The following is a 13,567-nucleotide window of genomic DNA, read 5'->3' on the forward strand; positions in this document are numbered from 1 at the left end:
TCACACCCATAGTATAAATTGAACAGCACTGTCCTGGAGGACTTTTTTATACACTACTAGCAGCCCGCCCCAGCGTTGCCTGGGGCAGAAAGGGGCTGGGGGCAGCATTTGAGGCTTGCGTGCACTTCTGCCCCCAGCCCCCTCCCTTCCCGGCCCCCTTCCGCCCGTGTCCCGGAGAGCCTGATCCTTACCTGAGCCGCCGGTCCTGCTCCAGGCGCCCCGCCCGCACAGGCCGCCACTCTCCAGGTGCCCAGGCCGCACTCTCCAGGCAGCCCGCCCACACAGGCCGCCACTCTCCAGGCGCCCTGCCCGCCCGCACAGGCTGCCACTCTCCATGCGCCCCGCCCGCACAGGCCGCCACTTCGCCCAGCAGCAAGCAGGGCCGCGGCAGTCCTCCCAGCAGGTCACGATCTTCGGCGCCATTTCCGGAAGTGTTGCCAGGGAGCGCAAACGCAAATGATGTCATCACGCAGACGTCACGGCCGGCGCTACTTGCAAGGGACTACTTTATTTTTATTTCGACATTTTTTAAACAACGTATATTTTGTATTTTTAATAGCCTATGTCCTTCTGCTTGCCCTGAGGTTTTCAAAGATGTCTTAGGTGTTTTGATTTGTGGTGTACTTTTCGAATTTACCTGGCTCAAAGGTTTGTGTTCTCTCTTTATAATAGTAGTATAGATAGACATGCTTCGCATGCACAACCACACACACAACCACACACACATAACCACAACCACAACGCCAGTGCACCCTTTCACAGACACCATCAGACAGTGCACGCTTTCACCAGGCACAAACCCCACGAGCCGTCCGTGCACGCTTTCACCAGGCACAAACGCCACCAGCCGTCCGTGCACGCTTCCACCAGGCACACACCACCAGACGGCAGTGCACGCTTTCACCAGGCACACACACACCACCAGCTGTTAGTGCACACTTTCACCAGGCACACACTACCAGCCGTCAGTGCACGCTTCCACCATACACACACACCACCAGACGTCAGTGCACGCTTTCACCAGGCACACACACCACCAGCTGTCCGTGTACGCTTCCACCAGGCACACACACCACCAGCCATCAGTGCACACATCAATTGTTAACGCATCCACAATTAACTATTGTAGCAATCGCAGTATGGCACACTTTACTTTTAAACATATTCATCTAAAGTGCAGCATGCCACCATTGCTACAAAAATAAATACCCATTTTTTTTGGCCTACAATTTATATACTTTTGTTGCAATTGGTGTTGCAATAATTAGCAATGCCAATAGCTCAAACTTAATTAATGTGAGACCTATTGCATTGCAAATGCTTGTTTTTCTTTTCTTTTTTATTTTCAGGGATAAGATGTGTTGTATTCTTATAATGATTTATATTAAAATTGTTGCTTTAATGTATATTTGTTAGAAGTTTACTCTTTAACGCTGCAATGTGATCTGTTGCCATGGTTTGCAGAATTCCATATTCCATGTAACAGATGTGATGGACTTTCTTTGCTGAGCAGTTTCTGTACTGTGTTCCTCTTCAATAAACCTTATTTTTGTAATTTTGGATCTAATTACTACATATACCTCTAACACTACCAATCCCTTTATGCTACCCTTCCCTAAATCCTAAGAACTAATTTCTTACCCCTTAATGCTACATTTCCTTGAGCACTAAAAAACCCCAAACTACCCTCTTATGCCACCACCTCCTTGAATCCTTATAAACCCTATTTCTTAAACCTACCCTTCCTTGAACACCCCCCTTCCCTACCTCCCGGTAGCAGGATGCCCCTTACCACTGCCCCCTGTGCAGAAGGCACAATTATTTTCATCCCTATTTCACTGTTTTTGTCAGTAATTAATTATTTTTGACACTTCTTTCAGACTCTTCAATTTTCTTTTTTCCATCACAGTATTTTTACTGTAAATTCAAGTTTTATGTAATTTTTACTCAAATTTTTTTGTAGGGAATAAAACATTGAACCAGTTTGTCCTGGACATTTTGTCAAACACAGGAGTTTTTGTGAAATGCAAATGATTGCGTTCTGCTCCCTGGGTGGGAGTTCTACATTGTCTAAGCTTGGGGCCTTGGGCATCCAGTAACACGCTCCTAGCTTTTGGTGGATCAGGTTGTGCTGTTGGATAAAGCTCAGGCAAACAAATAGAGGTCACTGTGGTGGTTACCAGGTCATGAATATATGCGGCTCCTTTGTTCCAGGAAGCCTGCAGAGTGTCTTGATTTGTATCCTCTACTGGCCCGAGAGCCAGCACTGTGCTTTCACGGCTGCTTTGGCATAACTGCATTTTTGGAGGTAGAGCCATCATTTCGCATCCCCTGAGCTTCCTAGGGCGCTCCTTAAAGATTGTTGCAGTGGTAAAGATGTCCTGTTACTAATGATCTACTCCGCTCGACTCAGTGCTTGGTTTGCAGTGGAGCAAGAAGTTTACTGAGCTAGAAAAGTTGGACGCTGGTGCCCTCAAACTACTGCAATAATTGTAACAAGGACAACACCTCTTTATCAAAGCTAACCCTCAAGTTTTTGATTTTCTTTGTAATATTTGTATGGCCTGAAAGATCACACTGCACAGAATTCCTTAGTTATGCTTTAATGAAGTATTGGATAATATGTGCGATCACACCTAGCAAGATGCAGAAGGTAACTGCCAGTACAATATTCCAGTACCCAAATATTCTACATTCTACTTGCTATGTCAGAACCCATCAGGGTTGCTAAGCTACATGTGACATACTAAATCAATTACCTAATACATGTATATGCAACAGTTTCCAGGCCATACAAATGTTTTGGAGCCTCTGCTACCCTGTATCAAGATCTGTTTTTGCTTACAATGCTTCTCTTTATCGAGTAGGATGTGTGGCAAAGACATTCAGTGATATTTGTTTGGTTGCATGTTCTTTAGCTGCATATGAATTTGAGTTTCAAAATGTATTTGTTCAATGTAGTCTTGCAGTTTGCGTGTCATGCTCTTACTTTTTTTGTGTAGATAGTTTGGAGATCAACCTGTAGATGAAGATGTCTTTTGGGTTTCCTGTTTTGTTTCTTCTTTAAAGTGAGTTGTAAAAATCTAATTTTGTAGATGACTTGGGAGTGTTCCCTTGGACTGACAACCATTTTCATACCTTTGTGATGTCTGCTTCTAGTATCAGGCGAAATTGTTTAATTGCTGTACTATTTGGTGACATAATGAAGCATACAAAAAAGAGATAAATGTAATGCTCAGGAAGTACCTTGTGTGCAAAATAATGATTGCTAGGGTTGCGGCTTTGAAGAATTACCAGTGGCTGAAATTAATTCAAGAATTCCAAAAATCCAAGGGTCGCACACTGCTCCACCCACCAGCGGGTATACCCCTGAGCATTCTGGTAAATGCAGTTGTTCAAGCGTGTGTGCTTATCGGAAAGTCCCAAGTAAATATGCATAGTTGCAGGCCATCTCTGGACACTGGTGTTTCAGGATTATCCTTCATCAGCAGAGTTTAGGCTTATCTTCGGGGTTTGCTGCGTAGGCTGCCAAGTGTTATCAATTCAAGAATTCCATCCATCACTTTTTGTGTATATTTCAGCGTGTTACCGTAAGTGGTCCGGGAATGCTCAGACATGAGCCTTGTGCACACTTTGCCCATGGGACCATGTTAGACGTGTCTGATGAGCCCTAATAAGGGTGAAATCGGTCCTGCGTTGCTTGTTTTTTGGTTCAATGAGGACTTGGCCTTGCAGTGCAAGCTGGAGTGTTCCTATAGGAGCAGGGTCAAGACTGATATCCATATGGTTGAGTCCAAACTGAGGTGGCAGGGTGTGCAAAATAACTATGATTTATGATGCAGTCTGAGTAGTTACCAGTGACTGAGACTAATTCAAGCATTCCATCCACCAATTTTGTATACCTCTATTTTCGAGACGCCCATAAAGTAGTCCTGAGACCACTGGAAATGGTGTGGGAGAAGCCTCTTTAAGGGTCCAGTTAAGTTCGTAGAGCTGATGTAATTTCCAGTGGTGGTACTTCTCTTTATACCTATGTCATGTTGTTCGGACCCAACACCGAACAACATGACTGCCCTCAAGCTCGCCACCCGAAAACACCACAAACTGATCCACGCCACCAAGAAAACTGCATTCAAGGAACGACTGGACAACAACGCACACAACAGCAAGGAACTCTTCAACATCGTCAAAGAGCTCTCCAACCCCAACGCCGGAAACAACGACATCACCCCTTCGCAAGACCTCTGCAACTCCCTCGCCTCCTACTTCCACAACAAGATCGCGGACATACACAACAGCTTCAGCACTCAACCGACGCACGCCACGACTGAACCACCGCCCCCCACCACCACCCTCTGCACCTGGACCCCGATCAACACCGAAGACACCATCCGCACGATGAACCCCATCCACTCCGGATCTCCGACCGACCCCTGCCCTCACCACGTCTTCAACAAGGCCGACGCTGTCATCGCACCCCACCTGCGGGACATCATCAACACCTCCTTCGACACCGCTACCTTCCCGGAGACCTGGAAGCACGCCGAACTCAGCACTCTACTAAAGAAGCCATCAGCCGACCCCACCGACCTCAAGAACTACCGCCCCATCTCGCTGCTCCCGTTTCCTGCAAAAGTCATCGAGAAGACCGTCAACAAGCAGCTGGCCGCCTTCCTCGAGACGAACGGATCCCTCGACCTCTCGCAGTCTGGCTTCCGGGCCAACCACAGCACCGAGACCGCCCTGATCGCAGCCACCGATGACATCCGAGCCCTGCTCGACAATGGAGAAACAGCGGCCCTCATCCTCCTAGACCTCTCCGCGGCCTTCGACATTGTCTGCCACCGTACCCTAGTGCGGCGCCTCAGCAACGTCGGAATCCAGGAGAAGGCACTGGAATGGATCATCTCGTTCCTCGCCGGAAGGACACAGAGTCTGCCTCCCCCCGTTCAGATCAGAAGCCACCGAAGTCATCTGCGGCGTTCCTCTAGGCTCCTCGCCCAGCCCAACCCTCTTCAACGTCTACATGAGCCCCCTCGCAGCCATCGCACGCCAACACAACCTCAACATCATCTCCTATGCCGACGACACCCAGCTGATCCTCTCCCTCACCAACGACCCAGCCACCGCCAGAGCCAACCTACACGAAGGGATGACAGACGTAGCCAAGTGTATGATGAACAGCCGCCTGAAACTGAACTCGGACAAGACGGAAGTCCTCATACTGGGATCTTCACCCTCCGCCTGGGACGACTCCTGGTGGCCCCCCCCACCCTGGGCAGCGCACCCAAACCAACAGACCACACACGCAACCTGGGCTTCATCCTGGACTCCTCCCTCTCCATGACCAGACAAGTCAACGCCGTCTCCTCGTTGTGCATCAACATCCTGCGCATGCTACGTAAGATCTTTTGGTGGATCCCCACCGAGACCAGGAAGATGGTCACCCAGGCCCTCGTCACCAGCCGTCTGGACTACGGCAACTCCCTATACGCCGGAACCACCGCCAAACTCCAGAAGAGACTCCAGCGGATTCAGAACGCCTCATCACAACTCATCCTGGACATCCCCCGTCGCAGCCACATCTCCGGACACCTGAGAGATCTGCACTGGCTCCCGGTTAACAAGAGAATCACCTTCCGTCTCCTCACCCACGCACACAAAGCCCTACACAACCAAGGCCCAGGATACCTCAACAGCCGCCTCAACTTATATGCTCCCACACGCCAGCTTCGATCGACCGGCCATGCCTTCGCCGCCGTCCCCCGCATCCGAAGAGCCACCACAGGAGGAAGGTCCTTCTTCTACCTGGCCGCCAAGACTTGGAACTCCCTCCCGACCCACCTCCGCCTGACCCAGGACCACCTTGTCTTCAGGAAGCAGCTCAAGACCTGGCTGTTCGAGCAGTAGCGGACCCCCCCTCCCCTAGCACCTGGAGACCCTCCGGGTGAGTAGTGCACTATATAAATGCTTTGATTGATTGATTATTTGACACTACATTACTCCTGCACAGAAACTCTTATCAATGTCCCCCAACGGCAAGGAAATATCTGCCAGTGTGTTGGTCATTAGTTATGGGTGAGGGATATTGAGACCCTGAATACTGCCATGGCATAGTAGAACTTTCACTGTTTTCTTTGCTCCAATGGAGCTCTCACAATGCTTGATGCAGGAATCTCTACGTTTGGCTGCCTGGCAAGCCATACAGGTGCCACTTGGTCTTAAATTCTGTGTGACCTCAACTAAAATCATTAACTCCAGTAAAGTTCTCAGATATTCAGACGGGCGTTTAGGGAAGCTCAATAAATAATCCAATGCTTTAAGGTGCGCTACAAAACTCAAGACAGTAGTGTTTTGCATCTCTAAATATATTAATAGGCCTATCAGAGAAGTGTGTGTCTGGGAGAAACACTGGTGCCTCAAAACAAAAGATGTGTTGCTTTATTGCTTGACGGTGATAATGTGCAAGATTTCCAATGTCTTTGCTCTTCTTTTGACTAATACTTTAGTTGGTGGCTAATTTGAAAGGTGAGAGCTTATGTGGTAGCACAGGTAGTCAAAGGGGCTACAGGTCTGATCATAGGGAAGGCAACTGAACTATTGGTGGACACTACTTGGCACCCCTTACAGTGAACAGCAACTAGGTTGGCCAATTGACTCTGCCCTATTACAGAATTAATAAATAACTATTTATGCATCATGTCCTACCTTAATGTTGACATTTTTGCACTGTAAATAATGGTTGATACTTTTACCTAATGCAATATTACTCCATGTAATGACCTCCGAGGGCAAGAAGGCTGACTCTATCTTGCTGGGTTTGAACTTGAGATCACTGCATATAACCGGTGAGCATCAATTTATTAGATTGTAAATACAGGATATCAGAAAACTGGATTCAGTCTGCCTATTGAATGGCTCTGACATCTAACTGTCTTGCCTAACACTTATCATTTTATGTTAAGTTAATTATATCAACATTCACCATAAATTGATTCTTCTTGCTAGCTGAAGAAAGAAGTAAACTTGGATTCACAGCCGATCAAAGATTAGTGGTTTAACAAGAGGTAGATTTTTGTAAATATTCACTGACCAAAATCTGATTTTACCTAAGTGCCTATCTGAAGGTCTTCTTCAAAGCATGTGAGGCTTGTGCCAACAAAGATCAGAAACATTTTATTGTCCTGGAAATTCTTGATCAGGCAGGAAGGAAGGAGCAAAGGTTTATCCACGATGCACAGAGTTTCATATTGAATCCATCTTCAACTGGGCAGCTAGTGGTGTTAAGTCAATGTAAGAGCAGTAATTCCTCTTAAATCTGTACCAACTTACTAGATACGAGACATGAACCCACACCTCACTGGATCTTTGACATAAGAAGATTCAAATAAGGCATAATTTGTCTAGATCGCCGGGACCCATGAAGACTTGTAAGGAGTTGTGGAGCCATGCCTCTTTTCAGTGCCTAGGGAACAGTCCCAGACCCCAACATGCCATAGATAATAATATAGAAAGTCAAATCAATATCCAAGAATGCTAGCTTCCAGCTTTGTCTTGGGCAAAGGTCCTCAGGAATGTCCTGTGTCTGGTTCATCAGATTAAAGGAGATGATATCCTCTAAGGAAACAGTGGGGGCCGTTATGAAAAAGGGGCTGGTGTCTTTGCATCTCGTTAATATGAGACTTTTTAGCAAAATTGAAAGATAAAAGTTAAAACCTCATGTTGCGGATCCTGGAACAGTCTTGTATCGAAGTGATAGGTGTGTATATGGGAAGGACTATAAATGTTGGCTAGAGCAGCTGGAAAGGCAGCGCCCTAGAGGATGGGCACACAGTTAATAACATTACAGCACATTGCTCATTTAAAAATGTCTTTTCTTTTGTGTTGTTTTTCACAGAATATCGATCAAAAACAGGAAGTCTGAATGAGAATGAGGCCCATACAGGCTCACCGAAGAAACGCCAGAAAGTCTGCAGGAGTAGGAGAAGCAGCATCCCCACAGAGTGTGAGAAGAGATAAGATAAGATACTGCGTGTTTAGGTCTCGCCTGCCAATGCACTTGCACATTGCTGACGAGGGATGTAGAGGGGCACCAGAAAATCCTACCAAGAGGGCTTTGGAATGCGGATAATGGCCAGTACATGTGCGCCGGGCGCGCGCTCTCCATTTGCTCCCCCACCCCCCCATCAGACTTGAAAGGAAGCCGCTCGCACACCACCATTTCTCTGAGCCTCGGCATCAGACTTCACAGGCTGCCGGTCCCCCCCCCCCCCCCCCCCCCCCCCCACAGCAATGCCGAGAGCTTATTTCACCCGCCGCTTCTCGCCTGCCCTCCGCATCATCTATCTTTTTACCTGCCTTTTCCCCCGTCCATTCCCCTCTTTCCCACCCCTTCCCAGTTAGCACCCTCTCTCCCCATCACGAGCCTCTGTCCCGCCTGTTTCCATTCAACCCCATTATTGCTTCAGCTCTGAAGTGCTCTACAGATGTTTGCACTTTCAAAAGGCTGCTGCTCCCCCGCCCACCCCCGCCACAGCAATGCCGAGAGCTTGTTTCACCCGCCCCTTCTCGCCTGCCCTCCGCATCATCTATCTTTTTATTACCTGCCTTTTCCCCCGTCCATTCCCCTCTTTCCTACCCCGTTCCAGTTAGCACCCTCTCTCCCCATTACGATACTCTATCCCGCCTTTACTTTTATCTGGAGCTTGCATTCCCATCCCAAACCAGCTCCAGATTAACACGCCTGTGAGTTTTGCTGTGCAAAATTAACGACCCATGTAATAGAATAGACTGGGATTAAAATGGCTGCCACAAAATTTGCTTCATAGATTAGAGGGAGGGGATTTTTGACATTGACCTGAGTGACTTCAAAACATTACCAACAAACAATGTTTTTAATCAAAGTTTATACAGGCATTACAAATCAACACTGTGTTCTGCGTTGACCTTGCCTGACCAATAGGGTGTTTCCGTACCGTTCATACATAGATTCAAATGCCGAACTTCATTGCATATATAAAAGAAACATAAATCACTTGCCGCTCACTGTTGTAATATAGATCTGTTTGCCACTACTTTGGAAAGGTTGCCTTACCGTTACCAGCTGACTCTCCTCATTTCTAACCCTCTTGTTTCTCCCAGCTAGTTTAAAGGGCACTGGATATCAGTAGGTCTTTCGTGACACACTTCTCAGTGAAGAAATAAACTCCACTCTCCAACTCTCAGGGGCACCACAACATCACTTGGGAACACCACCACATCACTTGGGAACACCACCACATCACTCGGGAACGCCACCACATCACTCGGGAACGCCACCACATCACTCGGGAATGCCACCACATCACTCGGGGAACCCCACCACATCACTCGGGGAACCCCACCACATCACTCGGGGAACACCACCACGTCACTCGGGAACACCACCACATCACTCGGGAACACCACCACATCACTCGGGAACACCACCACATCACTCGGGAACACCACCACATCACTCGGGAACACCACCACATCACTCGGGAACACCACCACATCACTCGGGAAGACCACCACATCACTCAGCACCACAACAGCACTGTCCTTGTTAAATCACTAGTGATCACGTACAGGATTGAGGTCCTTTCACTGTGCTATCTGCACAAAGAATGCACGCGGCAGACAGATGTTTAGTACAAGAAGAGCTTCATTCAAGGGCGAGAGAGCTTCTAAATCAACAAAGGTCTCGTACAAGGACAAGGCAGCTTCAATTTAGGGAGTGTAAAGAGCTTTACTCAAAGGTTAATTCTACTAACGCATCAAAGAATCCGCACCGAAGTGAGGCTCTTTCACTTCACTAACAGCAGGAAGAGCTTTGTTGAAGTGTGGTTTTGTAAATCACCAAAGAATAATGAGAATGTTTAACTCTGTGGCATAGCTGAGTTGCCATGAGCCCTAGTGCAATCAAAGTAATTAGGCCCCCTCACTAGGGTGTCATCTCAGTCAGTCAGCTACCCCCGACACTCCTCAACCTCCTTCCACATAGTCTGCATCCGTCATATCAAAATGCACTACCAATCCGATTTCCACTCCCTGCCCTGCATTTCTGCAGGTTACAGTCGATGGCCCGCCACCATGGACAGTCACCTGACCGGCCCAAACCGAGTTCGTAAAAGTGTGTTCTCTTCCAGGGGATACTCATTAATAGTCATAAGCACTGAATTATCTCCGCCCATGAGCGGGAAACCGGAACACATAAACAATATACATATATATGTGTAAATATAACCAAAAGTACATAGTACTAACTAATTATACACATATACATGTATAATAACCATAATATGCAGCCTAACATATATACATAGGCTAATAAAGCCCAACCTTACACACGTTCTGAAGCATGAAAATATGCTGTATATAAATGCATAAACAGGCATGAGCCTAAAATGCATTTCATAACCATGAAAAACCTTTTATTTTCATCAAAGAACCTGTTGTAAACAGTTATTAGCCTAAAAGGCTGCATATGAAAAAATGTCTGTGTACAGAAAATCAGACTGGCACCCAGCCTTTAAGGCCCCAGAGAATCTGCACACTTTGCCTTTAAGGCCTCCAGAAGAACTCTGTTCCCATCATGCACCACAGGTGACAGTTAGGTCAGTTCTTTTTTCCGCTTGTTCTGTGAGGAACCTGGAACTTGAGCTCTGCTCATTTGCAGTTTTTTTCTGTCAAAAGTTGGTTTTTCTTGACTTTTTTGACAAAATATTACTTTGGTGGTGGCTTAATATCTTTTTTCTGACTAAACTGTTGGTGTTTTTTTGTCAGAATGCCACCTTTATTTTACAAATGTCCTTCCTGTGGGAAGATGTCAAAAACTGATCCACACTCTGTTTGTGTGGTTTGTCTTCCAGCTTCTCATAAGGTGGAAGTGTTATCACTGCCTCAACCTTTCTAGCAGGACTTTAAGAGAAAGGGAGAAGATGAGGTTGCTGGGCCTTTTGGAGAGAGAAAACCGTGGTGAGAAGAGTTCCAAGAACTTCTCTGCTAAGCCATCTTCTCAACACAAACGTCGAAGAACAGCTTCTCCAGAAGGTAGAACTAAAAAACATCGAATCCAGGGAGCGTCGCCGTCAAAAAAGGTGCGCTCGACGTCGAGATCCACGCCGTCAGCATTGTCGGCTTCGAAGAGAGCTCCATCGACGTCTTCGCCGGTGAGGCAAGGTTCAGGGTCTCGACAGTCGCCGTCGAAATCTTTTTCGACGTCGAGACATCTGGTGTCGATTGCAGTAAAGACGACGTCGGGGCGCAACGTTCGACGTCGAAGGATCGTAAGAGATCGACGTCGAGGGAAGAGAGGCGTCCGACGTCTAAGGATCGAGTTTCGACGTCAAAGGGTGCGACGTCGAGAGGGAGTCATCGATCGACTTTGAAGGAAAGAACGAGGTCGAGAGATAGACGTACGTTGTTGTCGAGGAAAAGGTCGACGTCGAGAGGAAGAACGGCGTCGAAGGATTTGACGTCGAGACCTAAAAGGAGAAGCAAGGTCTCCATCGCGACGTAGGTCGACGTCGAAGCTTGCTTCGGGCTCGAAGCATGGAGTGTCTAGGTCTCACCCACCTGAATACAGGTCGGCTTCGAGACTATCAAGACCAGCCTCTCGGACCTCGCTTAGGTCTTTGTCGAGGTCAGAAATAAGTCCACAACCTTTAGTGGCGTCTTCACCGCAGGATCAGCAAGACGACAGGTCTGCGGTGTGTCAAGAGACAGTGCACCAGGACTCTTCTGTGGTGGCTCATTCTGGCTCAACCTCAGGGCAGGTGCCAGATGAAAGACAATTGGTGCCCAGACAACGGACTCCATCTGGCTCATTGGTCTCTGAGCACAGTGTAGTCTCCAGAGCCTCCTAGTCTTCAGCAGGGCTGCATATTGTGCAAGTTTCACCTGAGGCTTCACCTGAGCGTGCAGAGCGACCTATTAAAATGTCACCGAGGTGGCTGGAAAGTCTTAGACATTGGAAGATGCGTCCAGATGTAGGACTAATGGGGAAGAGGGCTCCGGTCCCTCAGACGGAGCTGCATAGAAGATCACGCTCGAAATCCCTTGTGAGAGAGATCACGTTAAAGGGAGCGTAGGAGGCAGCGATCGACAACTCCTCAAAGGCGGCGTAGAACCCCTTCACCATCTTCTACGTCATCTTCTTCTTCAAGATCTTCATATAGAGACTATTCTCCCACTATATCATCTACTCCGCCTTCCAGAGTGTCTCCTGTGGATGATTTGAGCACATTTAATGATGTGTTATGTCGTGGGGCGAATAAGTTCAACATCAAGATGGCAGTTCCCCAAGTGGCAACGTCAGTTATCTTTGAAACCCTGCATCACAAGACGACTGGCAGGCCTCTTCTGCCGTTAGTGCCCGGTTTGATAGAACCAGCAATGAGAACATTCTTAACTCCGGCCACGGTGGGTTCAGGTTTGCAAAGAAGTACAAGGCTCCAGAAGAAGATCCAATATTTTTGCGTTCTGACCCATCTCCAGACTCACTCATTGTGGCGGCAGTCAGAAAAGCGCATTCTGCAGCATCTACCTCTTCTGCTTCACCTGAAAAGGATAGTAAGAGTATGGATTCCTTGGGGCGAAGAATGTGCAACACCTCGGGGTCGGTCATGAGAGTATCCAGCGCGGCAGCCTTATTGGGCCGCTATGATCGTCTGCTCTGGGACTCGGTGGTTCGTTTTGCGGATAAACTCCCTAAGGAGGATCAGAAGGACTTCATGGAAATTGTGGAAGAAGGAGGATTGGTGGCTAACCAGAGCATTAGAGCGGCTGCTGATTCGTCGGATCTGTCAGCTCATGGTTATGCACACGGTGTTTGTGCTAGGCGTTCAGCTTGGCTTCCTCTTACTGGGCTAAAGCCTGAGGCCCAGAGAAAAATGGTAAATTTACTGTTAAATGTTTCGACTCTGTTTGGATTTCACGCTGACGACGAGATGTCCAAAATGAAAGTGGAGTTGGACACTCTTAAGGCCGTAGGTCTTGAAAAGAAGAAAGAATTTAAACGTCGGGCAATTTTCGTCCCTTTGACAAGAGATCTTTCCAGCAGAGGAACCAACAGACGAATTGGTCTTTGCAAAACCAAGGCCAGAATCAACAGAGGTCGCAATTCCAACAGCGACGACCTGGACGAGGCAGAGGCAATGGAAATAGGCAGCAGTCATCTGCTACCAAGCAGCCTCAAAAACAATGAACGGAGGCTTCCTCCGCAACCGTGTGCCACTCCGGTTGAAGGAAGTATTGTGTGTTGTCTGAAGGAGTGGAAACAGATCACAAAGGACAGATGGGTGCTGGGTATCATTCAGAGCAGGTACCTTTTGAGATTCAAGAAGCCACCCCCTGTCATGCGTCCTCTGAAGAGGTTACAGTGGAATGTAAAGCGTTTATAACAGGAAGCGAACATCCTTCTGAAGAAGGCCATAGAACCAGTACCATCTCAGCAGAGATGTCAAGGCCTGTACTCTCGATTTTTTTCTCGTAAAGAAAAAAGGTCCAGCTACGGACTTCAGACCCATTTTGGATTTGAGACGGT

The 13,567-nt window shown here is 47.6% G+C and overlaps 1 pseudogene across 1 annotated transcript in view; it reads left to right on the forward strand.

Annotated features, from left to right (window-relative positions):
• The window catches only part of LOC147700300 (uncharacterized), a 443,984-nt pseudogene that overhangs the window by 339,571 nt on the left and 90,846 nt on the right, over window positions 1-13,567 (forward strand). Inside the window, exon 9 of the transcript XR_015299397.1 lies at window positions 7,898-8,005. The product of XR_015299397.1 is annotated as an uncharacterized LOC147700300 (transcript). The remainder of the gene's footprint in view (window positions 1-7,897; window positions 8,006-13,567) is intronic.

The sequence above is a fragment of the Lissotriton vulgaris genome, chromosome 8 (assembly GCF_964263255.1).
Source record: "Lissotriton vulgaris chromosome 8, aLisVul1.2, whole genome shotgun sequence".
Classification (NCBI taxonomy): Eukaryota; Metazoa; Chordata; class Amphibia; order Caudata; family Salamandridae; genus Lissotriton; species Lissotriton vulgaris.